The 14,475-nt window shown below is 37.3% G+C and overlaps 1 protein-coding gene and 1 non-coding gene across 2 annotated transcripts in view; one reads left to right on the top strand and one right to left on the bottom strand.

Moving 5' to 3' along the window:
• Positions 1-14,475, bottom strand: part of DPYD (dihydropyrimidine dehydrogenase) — an 886,622-nt gene that overhangs the window by 693,122 nt on the left and 179,025 nt on the right. The gene's annotated exons all lie outside the window — the stretch shown is intronic.
• On the top strand, positions 1,700-1,806 carry LOC133041768 (U6 spliceosomal RNA). Its single transcript, XR_009689342.1, has one exon. It is a non-coding gene; the product is annotated as a U6 spliceosomal RNA (small nuclear RNA).

Here is a 14,475-nt window from a genome sequence, read left to right as displayed (position 1 = left end):
GCCAGGACATGGAAGCAACCTAGATGCCCATCAGCAGATGAATGGATAAGGAAGCTGTGGTACATATACGCCATGGAATATTACTCAGCCGTTAAAAAGAATTCATTTGAACCAGTCCTAATGAGAAGGATGAAACTGGAGCCCCTTATACAGAGTGAAGTAAGCCAGAAAGATAAAGAACATTACAGCATACTAACACATATATATGGAATTTAGAAAGATGGTAACGATAACCCTATATGCAAAACAGAAAAAGAGACACAGAAATACAGAACAGACTTTTGAACTCTATGGGAGAAGGTGAGGGTGGGATGTTTCGAGAGAACAGCATGTATATTATCTATGGTGAAACAGATCACCAGCCCAGGTGGGATGCATGAGACAAGTGCTCGGGCCTGGTGCACTGGGAAGACCCAGAGGAATCGGGTGGAGAGGGAGGTGGGAGGGGGGATCGGGATGGGGAATACGTGTAAATCTATGGCTGATTCATATCAATATATGACAAAACCCACTGAAAAAAAAAAAAGAAAAAATAAATAAAGGCAAAGGAGAAAAGGAAAGATATACCCATCTGAATTCAGAGTCCAAAGACTAGCAAGGAGAAATAAGGAAGCCTTCTTTAGTGATCAATGCAAAGAAATAGAGGAAAACAATAGAATGAGAAAGACTAGAGATCTCTTCAAGAAAATTAGAGATACCAGGGAACATGTCATGCAAAGATGGGCACAATAAAGGACAGAAATGGTAGGGACCTAACAGAAGCTGAAGATACTAAGAAGAGGTGGCAAATTTACACAGAACTATACCAAAAAAAAAATCTTCATGACTCAGATAACCATGATGGTGTGATCACTCACCTAGAACTAGACATCCTGTAGTCTGAAGTCAAGTGTGTCTTAGGAAGCATCCCTATGAACAAAGCTACTAGAGGTGATGGAATTCCAGTTGAGCTACTTCAAATCCTAAAAGATGATGTTGTTAAGGTGCTACACTCAATACACCAGCAAATTTGGAAAACTCAGCAATAGCCACAGAACTGGAAATGGTCAGTTTTCATTCCAATCCCTAAGAAAGGCAATGCCAAATAATGTTCAAACTACCACACAATTGCACTCACCTCACACGCTAGCAAAGTAATGCTCAAAATTCTCTAAGCCAGGCTTTAACAATACATGAACCTAGAACTTCCAGATGTCCAAGCTAGGTTTAGAAAACGCAGAGGAACCAGAGTTCAAATTGCCAACATCTGTTGGATCATCAAGAGAGTTGTAGAAGAACATCCACTATTGCTTTATTGACTATGCTAAACCTTTTGACTGTGTGGATCGCAATAAACTGTGGAAAATTCTGAAAGAGATGGGAATACCAGACCACTTAACCCGCCTCCTGAGAAATCTACAGGCAGGTCAAGAAGCAACAGTTAGAAACAGACATGGAACAGACTGGTTCCAAATTAGGAAAGGAGTACATTGAGGCTATATATTGTCACCCTGCTTATTTAACTTCCACGCAGAGTACATCAAGTGAAATGCCTGGATAGATGAAGCACAAGCTGGAATCAAGTTTGCCAGGAGAAATATCAATAACCTCAGATATGCAGATGACACCACCCTATGGAAGAAAGTAAAAAGGAACTAAAGAGCCCCTTGATGAAACTGAAAGAGGACAGTCAAAAAGCTGGCTTAAATCTGAACATTCAGTGCTTGCTTTGGCAGCACATACACTAAAATTGGAACGATACAGAGAAGATTGGCATGGCCCCTGAACAAGGATGACATGCAAATTCGTGAAGCGTTCCACATTTTTTGGACACCTTATCTTTGACAAAGGAGGCAAGGATATACAATGGAGAAAAGACAAATCTCTTTAACAAGTGGTGCTGGGAAAACTGGTCAACTACTTGTAAAAGAATGAAACTAGAACACTTTCTAACACCATACACAAAAATAAACTCAAAATAGAATAAAGATCTAAAAGTAAGACCAGAAACTATAAAACTCCTAGAGGAAAACAGGCAAAACACTCTCTGACATAAATCACAGCAAGATCCTCTATGACCCACCTCCCAGAGTATTGGAAATAAAAGCAGAAATAAACAAATGGGACCTGATTAAACTTAAAAGCTCTTGCACAATGAAGGAAACTATAAGCAAGGTGAAAAGACAGCCTTCAGAATGGGAGAAAATAATAGCAAACGAAGCAACTGACAAAGAAATAATCTCAAAAATATACAAGCAGCTCATGCAGCTCAATTCCAGAAAAATAAACGACCCAATCAAAAAAATGGGCAAAGAACTAAACAGACATTTCTCCAAAGAAGACATACAGATGGCTAACAAACACATGAAAAGATGCTCAACATCACTCATTATTAGAGAAATGCAAATCAAAACCACAATGAGCTACCATCTCACACAGGTCAGAATGGCTGCTATCCAAAGTCTACAAACAATAAATGCTGGAGAGGGTGTGGAGAAAAGGGAACCCTCTTACCCTGTTGGTGGGAATGCAAACTAGTATAACCACTATGGAGAATAGTGTGGAGATTTCTTAAAAAACTGGAAATAGAACTGCCATATAACCCACCAATCCCACTGCTGGGCATACACACTCAGGAAACCAGAACTGAAACAGACACGTGCACCCCAATGTTCATCGCAGCACTGTTTATAATAGCCAGGGCATGGAAGTAACCTAGATGTCCATCGTCAGATGAATGGATAAGAAAGCTGTGGTACATATACACTATGGAATATTACTCATCTATTAAAAAGAATGCATTTGAATCAGTTCTAATGAGGTGGATGAAACTGGAGCCTATCATACAGAATGAAGTAAGTCAGAAAGAATAACACCAATACAGTATATTAACACATACATATGGAATTTAGAAAGATGGTAACAATAACCCTATATGTGAGACAGCAAAAGAGACACAGATGTAAAGAACAGACTTCTGAACTCAGTGGGAGAAGGCAAGGTGGGATGATGTGAGAGAATAGCATTGAAACATATATATTATCATATGTGAAATAGATCACCAGTCCAGGTTCAATGTATGAGACAGGGTGCTCAGGGCTGGTGCACTGGGATGACTCAGAGGGACGGAATGGGGAGGGAGGGGGGTTCGGGATGGGGAACGCATGTACACCCATGGCTGATTCATGTCAATGTATGGCACAAACCACTACAATATTGTAAAGTAATTAGCCTCAAATTAAATAAATTAATTAAAAAAAAAACCTAAACGTTCAAAAACTAAATCATGGCATCCAATCCGATCACTTCATGGCAAATAGAAGGGGAAACAATGGAAACAGGGAGAGACTTTATTTTCTTGGGCTCCAAAATGACTGCAGATGGTAACTGTAGCCATGAAATAAAAAGATGGTTGCTTCTTGGAAGAAAAGCTGTGACAAACCTAGACAGCAGATTAAAAACCAGAGACAACAAAGGTCCACCTAGTCATGTATGGATGTGAGAGTTGGACCTTAAAGAAAGCTGAGCGCCAAAGAATTGATGCTTTTGAAGTATGGTGTTGGAGAAGACTCTTGAGAGTTCCTTGGACTGCAAGGAGATCCAATCAGTCCATCCTAAAGGAAATCAGTCCTGAATATTCATTGAAGGACTGATGCTGAAGCTGATACTCCAATACTTTGACCACCTGATATGAAGAACTGACTGACTATTGGAAAAGACCCTGATGCTGGGAAAGACTGAGGGCAGGAGAAAAAGGGGATGACAGAAGATGAGATGGTTGGACGGCATCACCCACTCCAACCAAGGGGATGGACATGAGTTTGAGCAAGTTTTTTGAGTTGGTGATGGACAGGGAGGCCTGCTGTGCTGCAGTCCATGAAGTTGCAAAGAGTCGGAAATGACTGAGCGACTGAGCTAACAATTCTAATGAAGACTGCTATAACACTGACAATGCTGTCATACTTTGTCACAAGCACCATTAAGAAATTTAAATAAAGAATTTGAATGAAAGTAATAGAACTTAATGTTTGTGGTCTATGGAATCTTAACACATTATTGCCTTTGTTTTCTCATTCATTTCCTTCCTTCCATTTTTTCTCAGTCAACAAATATCAATAGAGCACTTGTTCTTTGGCAAGAATTTGCAATTTGCTGGGTTCTGGAGTAAGCATGATGAGTAAGACTTGGGTTCTGCCCTCAAAAAGGTTATAGTGGAGAATTCAGGCAAATAAGCACACATTCTCAATATGATGAGAAGGTCTTATAATGGAGAGGTGAAGGATGTATATAGTTGTCTCACTGTTCACTCCTCCAGCTTCAGTTCCCAGTAGAATGCTAAGGACACAATGAACAGATTTGTTCCTCTAGGATATGTGTGTGTGTGTGTGTGTCTGTGTCTGTGTGTGTGTGTGTACTGAATAGTCAAAGCTATGATTTTTCCAGTAGTCATGTATGGATGTGCAAGTTGGACCACAGAGAAGGCTGAGTGCCAGAGAATTGATGCTGTCAAACTGTGGTGCTGGAGAAGACTCTCGAGAGTCCCTTGGACAGCAAGGAGATCAAACCAGTCAATCCTAAAGGAAATCAATACTGAATATTCGTTTGAAGGACCGATGGTGAAGCTGAAACTCCTATACTTTGGCCACCTAATGAGAAGAGCATTGGAAAAGACCCTGGTGCTGAGAAACATTGACGGCAGGAGGAGAAGGGGGTGACAGAGGATGAGATGGTTGGATGGCATTGTCAACTCAATGGACATGAGTTCGAGCAAACTCCAGGAGAAAGTGAAGGACAGGAAAGCCTGGTGTGCTGTGGTCCATGGTGTCACAAATAGTTGGACACAACTTAGCGACTGAATAACAAATATGCCAAGTAATACAGGGCTTATATAAAATAAAGGAACTGAAAGTATTTGCTACTTACTAGCTATTTGCTATTTACTCCTGCACCTGTGCAGTGCAGGAGCTGGGGGCAGGCAATGAGGGTTTGATCCCTGTGTCAGGAAGATCGCCTGGAGAAGGGAAATGTCAACCCACTCCAGTATCTCGCCTGAAAGATTTCAAATCCCTGGGGTAACAAAAAAGTCAGACAGAACTGGGCAACTAAATAAAAATGACAAATGAAAGTAGCATAGAGCTCTCTGCCCAATTACTTTTAGGTTCATCTCAATCACAAACAGATTGTCTCTTTCATCTGATCTCTCTTCTTTTACCCATGCACCAGCCAGTAGGTAGTCATCACAAGACAATACAATACCATAAAAGACAATATACTTTGATGGATTCTGGACTTAAATCTGGACTCTATCGCTCACTAGCTTTGTGATCTTAGAACTATTTAAATAGTCTGTGCCCTCAGCTTCCTTATCTAACTTGCTAATTATAGGCTAGACACTATACCATCATAGGGAGGATTGCTTAAATTAATATATGTAAAACATTTAGAGCCTGCTACACAATAAAGGCTCAATGATACAAATCACTGTTGTAAATCATTATTGTCTAGGAACAATAGAGAATGCAATGGAATAAATGAGTACTTCTTTTCCACAGCTACTGAAAAGCACAGTGTTATGATGTAACTGTATGATATAACTGTAAAATAATGTCTAATACACAGGTTACTGCGAAAACAAAATAAGACAACAATGTCATGCTCATAAAAGTTGCCCAATAAATGATAATTTGAGAACATTTTAAAAAATATGAATATCTTCCAAACCAATTCAAGAAGAGTCTGTTGAATACAGAAGTGAACTGATATCATTCTGAATAGAAACAGAACGTGTAACCATGTGATTATATGAAATAAAATATGTAAGATGTAATTGTTATGTGCATCCATAAGTTTGATAATGAAAACAGCAGTCACATAACAAAGCCAAACATAAACTGATCTCTACAGATATGCTATTAGCATGATGGGACAAACTCAGCGATGATTTGGCAGTCTGTACCTCATTTGTCCCAATGATCTCTTCTTTAGTTCATTATAAATAGCTTCAGTGAGGCAGTTAGTAACCAATTCTCTATTTGTGTAGTTAGTGTAGACAAATTCATATGTACACAAAGAATAAAAAAGGCTTTGGAACCTAGGGTGGTGAGAGTGGGAAGGAAGGTAAATGAATCTTGCTTTGCCAAAGGAAGAACCTCTCATAGAGGTATAACTTTTTGCTTCTATTATTTCCTACATCTAAAATGGATACCTTTTCAATACAATGAATGCATTTCATATGATGGGATATCTGAATTTTCTACTTTAAGTAAACAGAAAAACTCATTTTTAAATATTTTTAGAGAATAATTTTTCTTATGTACTACCTTTTTATTCAAGCTGTGAAATGCCCCACCTGCTCCTTTCTTGATATTTTTTAAGGTGAATTTTTCAGAACAATCTCATGGAGAGGAAATTGCTTCACAAGCTAGGAAGATATGAATCTGTTCTTTCAGAATACTGAGTGTATAAATCCTTTTTTATTGAAGAGGTGCTGTTAAAGTTCTATATGTAAGACAACAGTACAGTATTGATTTTGGTAACGCTGATACAAAAGCAGTATCTTTAGGTAAACATGCCATATTCTTCCTATTTTTCAGTCTTTGCTCTTACATTTCCTTCAATATAAAACGCAGGACTCCTCATTCATGTTCCTCTTCTGGCAAATTCTTGGGCATTCTTCAGGATGGAGCTTAGGTATCTCTCCTCTTGAGAAGCCTCCCTCAACTACCTCATTTTCCCCTCATAAAGGTAATTCATTTACTTCATATATCCACATTTTCATCTTTTACTAGATTTTTTTAAACTGTAAACCCAAATAGCCGATAGGTCTCAGAAGACAAATTTTATTCATTCAAAAGACACTGAGCATCTGTAAGTCATGAGAAACCGATGGCTAAAAAAACACACATAGATACTTCCTTAGGGTTAAATATAGATACCTGCATCTTAGGGTTAAACAAACATTTCACTCTAAAGATGAAGATGAATTATAATAGCATAGAGCAATGGGATCGGGGGATCAGGGAATTCTTTATGCCATCACAGGGATGAGTAGGAGTTACCCCCAAGCAAGGAGAAGAAGGGAGTAGGCAAAGGAAACAGATGTACAAATGCTAGGAGATGGCAGGAGGCCCAGGGGTTGAAGGCTTTGAAGGATGCTGGTGCCCAGAGCAGGAATTGATGGGGAGGGTGGCTGACAAGGGCTGAGAGACTACAGATTTAGCCTGGGACTTCTAGCAGCTAGCCATTCCAGGTGCTCAAAAAGGTTTGCTGAATAAATAAATGAATAATAATAATAAAGACTATGCACTTGCTTGGTTTTTGAGGGTTTATGTTATTTGTATCTTGGGAAAATTTAAAAAATTTACAAGGTAATTTACTTCACATTACTATAAACAGGAATATTTTTGCCTTGTTAAGACCTTCCCCTTTTCGTATATTTAAAAGTAATTTAGAGAACTATAATTCAGATTTAAATACAGTATATAAGGTATTTATGATGCAGCTAACTTGAAAAACACACATCTTAACATACATCTGCTTCCAGAGGAAATATTTATAATATTTACCAAGTTTCTCTGTGGATTCCAAGACGATGTAAATTGTACAATCTCTTTAGGAGAAAAATGATCCTCATTTTCCACATAGCCTTACCAAATGAATGCCCCAAAAGACAGCTTGGCACTAACCATTTCTTTTGTCTGCACTACTGGATTCCCATAATATATACTGCCCAAGAAAAAGGAACACCTCCATCTGATTGATGAATTCATTATAGACATTTCCCATCACAAAATGATTCAGTCATGAGGCAAAGATACCTAAAAATAAACGCTCAGGGAAGACAAATTCAAGAATCAAGAAGGAATTTCAATGTTCCTCTGCACTGAAAGAGCACTGGACAAAGCGGCCTTTCCAGTTCCTATCACGTTAGGAACAAATTATACAATCTCGATCCTGTCATTTAACTGGATTAGGTCTCTGTTTTCTTATGTTAAAGGCAAGGTTATATGATCAAGTGGTCTCTAGAGTGCTTTCTAACATAAAAGGGCCATGGTCCAGTGTCCTTCTCACATGTTTCTCAAGTATGAGATTATCAAAGGAAAATTCTTAGAAAATTATAAATACCACCTTCAGTTTTAGGAGTTGATAAAGAATCACCAAAATTTTAAACTATAAAGACTTTCTTTTTAATGAGAAAAGTGAATCTTTCAATAAATGAAACAGAGTCTGAACCCAATAGTGAGACCTCCTCTAAAATTTCATTAGTAGCATGGAAATCCTTATTTTAATGTGAAGAACTTGTAAGAAATCCAACTCACAGTAATAAAAATGGTAAAATATTTGACAACCTTCATCTGGTCCAAGATGTCCAGCTACATTAAGTGATGAGGATACAGAATGTCTCCAATTCCTTCACGCTCTATTTCTTGGCAAATCTGACTTAAATTTTAACTAAAAAGTCATTAAGAAAGCTATTTAATTCCACCCAGCATAGAACCTTACTATTACTTACTGTCCAGAGTATAATTTATTTTCAATATCTAGATATCTCAAATCATACTATTATATTACAGCCATACTATTTTCCAACAAGGGTCAAATGAAGTGCAGACTCTTGAAAACAATAATAGAAATAATACTATCTTAAAAGTCAAAAGGATTTGGGTTCGAATTCTGTCTCTTCCATTTACTAATGTGACAAGCCACAATTATTGTGAGCCTCACCTCCTGAAGCTATACAAGTGGATTTATAACATTATTAGGAGGATCAGAAGAGATTAAATATCTACAGAGTCTACCTAAGTATTTGTAAAGTAGTAACTGCTTAATCGGAGAAGGCAATGGCAACCCACTCCAGTACTCTTGCCTGGAAAATCCCATGGATGGTGGAGCCTGGCAGGCTGTAGTCCATGGGGTCGCCAGGAGTCGGACACAACTGAGCGACTTCACTTTCACGCATTGGAGAAGGAAATGGCAACCCACTCCAGTATTCATGCCTGGAGAATCCCAGGGACGGGGGAGCCTGGTGGGCTGCCGTCTATGGGGTCGCACAGAGTCGGACACTACTGAAGCGACTTACCACCAGCAGCAGCAGCAGCAGCAACTGCTTAATAAATGTTACTTCTCCATCTCCTTTAATACCTAACAACAACAGCATTCTCTAACATTCTCTATTAATCAATAAAGAAAAGATCAGTGCCCTCATGGTGACTATCTGTCTCTGTTTTTGTATTTGGTTAAACTTATTGACACAGCTGTCTCCCCCTGTGAGTCTGTAAAACTTTCCGATCAGTGCCCACCTTTATTCCTCTCTGCATCCCTCTAATACCTAGCACAGTGCCCAGCAAGTAGCAGAGGCTTAATATTAAACATTAGATAAATAAATTAATATAGTTACCATCTCATTTATCTCCCATTCATGCCCTAATGTGCACTCACATGCAATCAAACCTTTTTAAAACTTCACAGTACGAACTTCTTAAAGATAATATCCAATAACATATCCTGTTCCCTAGGCTACTTCTCACACATGGTAGGAGCTCAAACTTGTTAATCTGACTTAAGTAATCTTGCCAATAAATTAAACGTATTTTCACAGCACTGCCCTGCCATGGTAAGTTGCTTCAATCATGTCCACCTCTTTGCAACCCGATGGACTGCAGACCACCAGGCTCCTCTGTCCATGGAATTCTCCAGGCAAGAATACTGGAGTGGGTCACCATGCCCTCCTCCAGGGGATCTTCCCAACCAAGAAATCGTACCTGCATCTCTTATGTCTCCTGCATTGACAGGCATGTTCTTTACCACTAGCACCACCTAGGAAGCCATTTCCCAGCAGTAGAAAGCATCATTAAATGCATCATAATGCATTTTTAAAATTATTATGATTTATTAACTTGATTATTTTGATTTATGCCAGAGAACTTGAAATGAGGATTTTAAAATGCATATAGGATATTAAGATTCTCAATATTCATTCAAACATTTATTATGAATCTTTTCTCTGAAAGTCAAGCTTCATACAACCTAAGTAGCATGCACTTACTGTGTGTGAAAACATCCTCAAGTATTTTTTTCCAATCAGTTCATAATTGCTTGTACTAATAGCTACTACATATTTTATTAATTTAGAATTGACATAATCTATCATTATATTTAAAAAATAAGAGAACATTGCTGACAAACTGTTGAAGCAAGAAGGAAAGCATGAGAAAGAAGGGAGAAGAGGAGAATAGGAAACGGAAAGAAAAAGGTGACAGTATTGAGAAAAAAGGGGAAAAAAGAACAGAATAAAAAAGGAAAAATTGAGGGGGGTGAAAAAGGTAACAATGAAATAAGGAGGAGCAGTACACAAATGAAAACGCAAAGAACAAGAAAACAGAACAAAGAGCATAGAAAGGGAAAAATTCTTAGATGCATATGATATTTATTCTATTCATATGTATAAAATTCTAGCATTATGAAATTAGACTAGAGTATAAGATAAAATGACTCAGCTGTCTCAAAATATCTTTTAACTATTTAGCACATTTCCAGCCTAGAAATTGTTGTGAAATTCCAAAACACTTAAATATGAGATCTGGATTTAGATCACAGTCATCTGTTTTGGTTTAGCATAAAGGTGACATTACACACACATTACATGTTCACATTAATAACAGTGCATACTTTCCACCACTTGTCATGCAGCTTCAAGCCAAATAATAATCTTAATTTTATGTCTTTACACAAAATTATCTATCAATTTGTATTTTCATATATTAGGATAAAAGAAATAAACCAGTTTCTATTCATAATTAACCTACACTTTATAATAATTCTAAAACTCTAGGAATAAGACTGGTTTCCCTAAGAATAAATATTTATAGTACTTTATTGTCACCTACAATGCTGACTTCTGAATACTTTCTCATATTTTGTGTATAAGATTTATTCTATAATTCTCTCCTTCTTGAAAGTGATATTAATTCTAATTCATGTTGCATCTCTCATGTTTTGCACAATGCCCAACAATTTATATATATTCAACAAGTGTTTGTTGAATTAATTAATTAATATACCAATGAAATTTATGGCTTATGTATACTTTAATTCCTGTGTGAACTAATCTTTTCATGTTTGACACATATATCTATCCACTTCCTTCATTCCAAACTACCTATTATACCAAGCTAATGTTTTTTTATTTTTTAATATTATTGATTTTTTTATGCCATGTAGCATGAAGGATATTATTTCCCTGACCAGCAATCAAACCTGTGCCCCTTGCAATGGAAGCATGGAGTCCTAACCACTGGACCATCAGGGAATCCCTTAATCTTTAAATATTTATTTAATGCTGATATTCTCCTGCCTCAAAACATTAAAAAGTCTCATCCTTTCTGAGGCTTAAAAGTTTAAATGTCTTTAGCTTTCTATCATTCAATGACAGATTTAAATGTTAACTTTCACTCTCATGAGATTCTTAGCTTTTTGTTTCAAGTATGTGACACTATCATAAACTTTTTGAGGGAGATCTTTATAGAGTTTGAGGGAAGGAGATGGTTTTGCAGTTTACGTTTCAAATTGTTTGAATATTTAACATGTGTCAACAAAATGTCTGCAGAATTTTTTGTTTAATCCATTTTATGGGCTATGGCTACAGACAGGCTATTAGACCATCTCAAGATCACTATACTCAACAGTCATTACACGATTAGGAAGGACATCTGAGAAATCAGGTGCAAGCTCAGAGGACACGGAATTAGCTGTGGAAGACAAGCACCTGTGGCAGGTAATACCATACATCCACTCAAGAAATTCCAAGTTCCATCTCCAGTCAACAGCTCACACCTCTCAGGCAGGCTTAGAACACAAACAGGGGAGTAGCTGGTAGCCTTACTCTTAAAGAGATAGTAACAACTGGTGAAAAAGATGGCAGATCAATCAAACCTACTACAAATCTATAGGACCCTCCACACGACCCATAGTCTAGTAAGCAATAACATATGCACATGTTCTAAACCAATGAGCTGGGGGTGGCTTTTTATGTGACAATAACTAATTGATAGGAAAACTGTGCCTAGAAGTTCAGTATTAATAATACATATATATTAATTTATAAATATATATATATATAACAGAAACCTAAAATATATGGTACTTGATCTACAATGATGTGGTAGTCAGAAGCTGAAAGTTCTTACAAAAGATAGAAAAATGCAAGAGAATTATTACTAAAAATTGAAAAAGTACTGAAATTATCATGGATGCTGGAAAAAAATGGTGATGTGTTTTGTAACAATAAATGTAAAACTTTGGCCTATGGTAAATTTAAAGTGAGATAATAAATACCTAATGAATTTATGGACCTTGGCAAGATGACTTTTCAGGTGATATATTCACAATGTCCACTGGTCTTTATGATAAAGCACGTTAATAATGAGAGACTCAAGAAATACTTGTCCATTTGCAAGTCAATATTAGAGCAAATATAGAGAAGCCTAGGGTAACTACATTGGAAAATAAAATTGTTTCTCATCTCTAGTCTTTCCAACGGGCAAAAGATTTTCAAAGTGAAATGATGCCCAAGGACTACAAACAAGTCAAGGCTATGATTTCAAGGTCCTTTGTTAAGAACTCTAAAAGAAGTATGTGGAGTCTAGTGGGGAGATAAGCAATGAGGACATGGAGTTCTAGAAATCTTTACGTTGTGGTCTCACAGATGCCAAATTAGGAAAAAAAAAAATAAAAACCGGAAAATAAAGTGTATACAAAGAAGCATTTCTGGAAAACAACTGTGGTTTGGGTTTTGCAGTGGACAGAAAACTATACCAGACCCAGAGAAAGCCCACAGAAGTTTATAGTAACTTTCATAGGTCAAAGAGCCACCAGCAAGTAATAAAGGAGATTTAAATTGTTCAAACTGCAAAATACCTCTGGGGCTCCAACTTTCTATGAGCAGGAATAAGTCGAAGAAAACTTCTTTGGTGCCAAAATGAACATGAAAAGTGTTGCTTCTAAAGTAGCCAAGAAAAGCAATCAATTAGGAAGGATATCACCACAGGCAGAGCAAAAACCCCAGAGCAGGCCATGGGGAGCAATGACCTGGAAAGTTACTGTCAGAGGAAGAGTCAGGACCTAATCAAGGAACATTTCCTCTTTTTTCGGAGCTGAGGGACAGGATGATATGTTTCCAGCACGGTTTCAGAATTACTATGGACCAGTGACTGCTTGGTGCCTCTCATTTTCCCCCTTTTTGGAGCTACATTCAAGGAAACACATCAGAAATGTATGCAGTTTACAAGACCCTGGAATTAACATGATGCTCAAACTGGATGAGATTTCTGAAGGTGCTGAGTTGGAATGAAGAAATTTTTATTTTGGGAGAGACGTGTAACTGAAGCCAGGAGTGGTCTATAAAAGACCAGTGAAAAATGGGCCCATTTCTACACCCCTTCCCATATCTATACACTCTGCAATGTGACTCTGTAGCTTCTCTCACCAAAAAAGTAGAGGTCTATTTCCATACTCCTTGATTTTAAGCTGATACCTTGGCCAAAACAATGTGGCAAACAGTGTACCAGTTCTGAATCTAGGCCTCAGGAGATCCTCCTATGTTTAAAAGTTCTAGATTCTGTAATGTCATGAGACATATAATGTACAGTTGTTTTTTCTTAAATGCTTTGTGTCTATCTGTGTGTTAAACATCATTAATTTAAAAATTCACTATAATGTAGCTACAGGATTAGGAAGCATAAAACATACTTTTACCCTGACTGTGCTCTTATAAGCATTTATTTAAATGTTAGCTGATTCTAAATGCTTTTCCTATGTACTTTGGTGGTTCAATTAGGAAAGAATCTGCGTGCAAGGCAGGAGTCCTGGTTCAGTCCCGAGGTGGGAAAGATCCCCTAGAGAAGGGAATGGCAAACCCTTGCCAGGAAAACTCCATGGACAGAGGAGCTTGGTGGGCTACAGTCCATGTGGTTGCAAAGAGTCGGATACACCTGAGCAACTAACACTTCATGCAAGCATTGCCAAACATAATTCTATAGGCAAGAACTTCTCCACAAATCATAGACTGAAAGTAAAAGAAACTCACTCATCTTTTTACTGTCATTTTTATTGTCATTTTAGAAGACACATTAAGATCTGTGATGATAACATAAAAATTTCAACTATCTTGTCACATTCTAAATTTAGTCATTTCTTTGTAGTTTAGATAGTTGACCGGTTATTTCAGTCACGTGAAAATGGGAATATTTCAATTACAGAAACTAAACTCCTATTACAAGATGGATAAATGTTCAACATTTTTGGCTATAAGTATAACTAACTTTCATGCCTATAGGACTCCCCAAATCACAAATAATTGTTTTAAAATTCATCTTTTTCTAAAAAGGAAAAGTCCATATCAGTCTACAACTTATCAAAAATTAAATAAGGGCTCTTTCCAAATTTCTTCAAAGAAATTTCACAAAATACAATCTATTTTAGCAAGATATATTTATCAAG

This window comes from Dama dama, chromosome 20 (assembly GCF_033118175.1).
Source record: "Dama dama isolate Ldn47 chromosome 20, ASM3311817v1, whole genome shotgun sequence".
Taxonomy (NCBI): domain Eukaryota; kingdom Metazoa; phylum Chordata; class Mammalia; order Artiodactyla; family Cervidae; genus Dama; species Dama dama.
The sequence above is the reverse complement of the archived record's forward strand: the minus strand, read 5'-3'. Positions and strand labels throughout refer to the sequence as shown.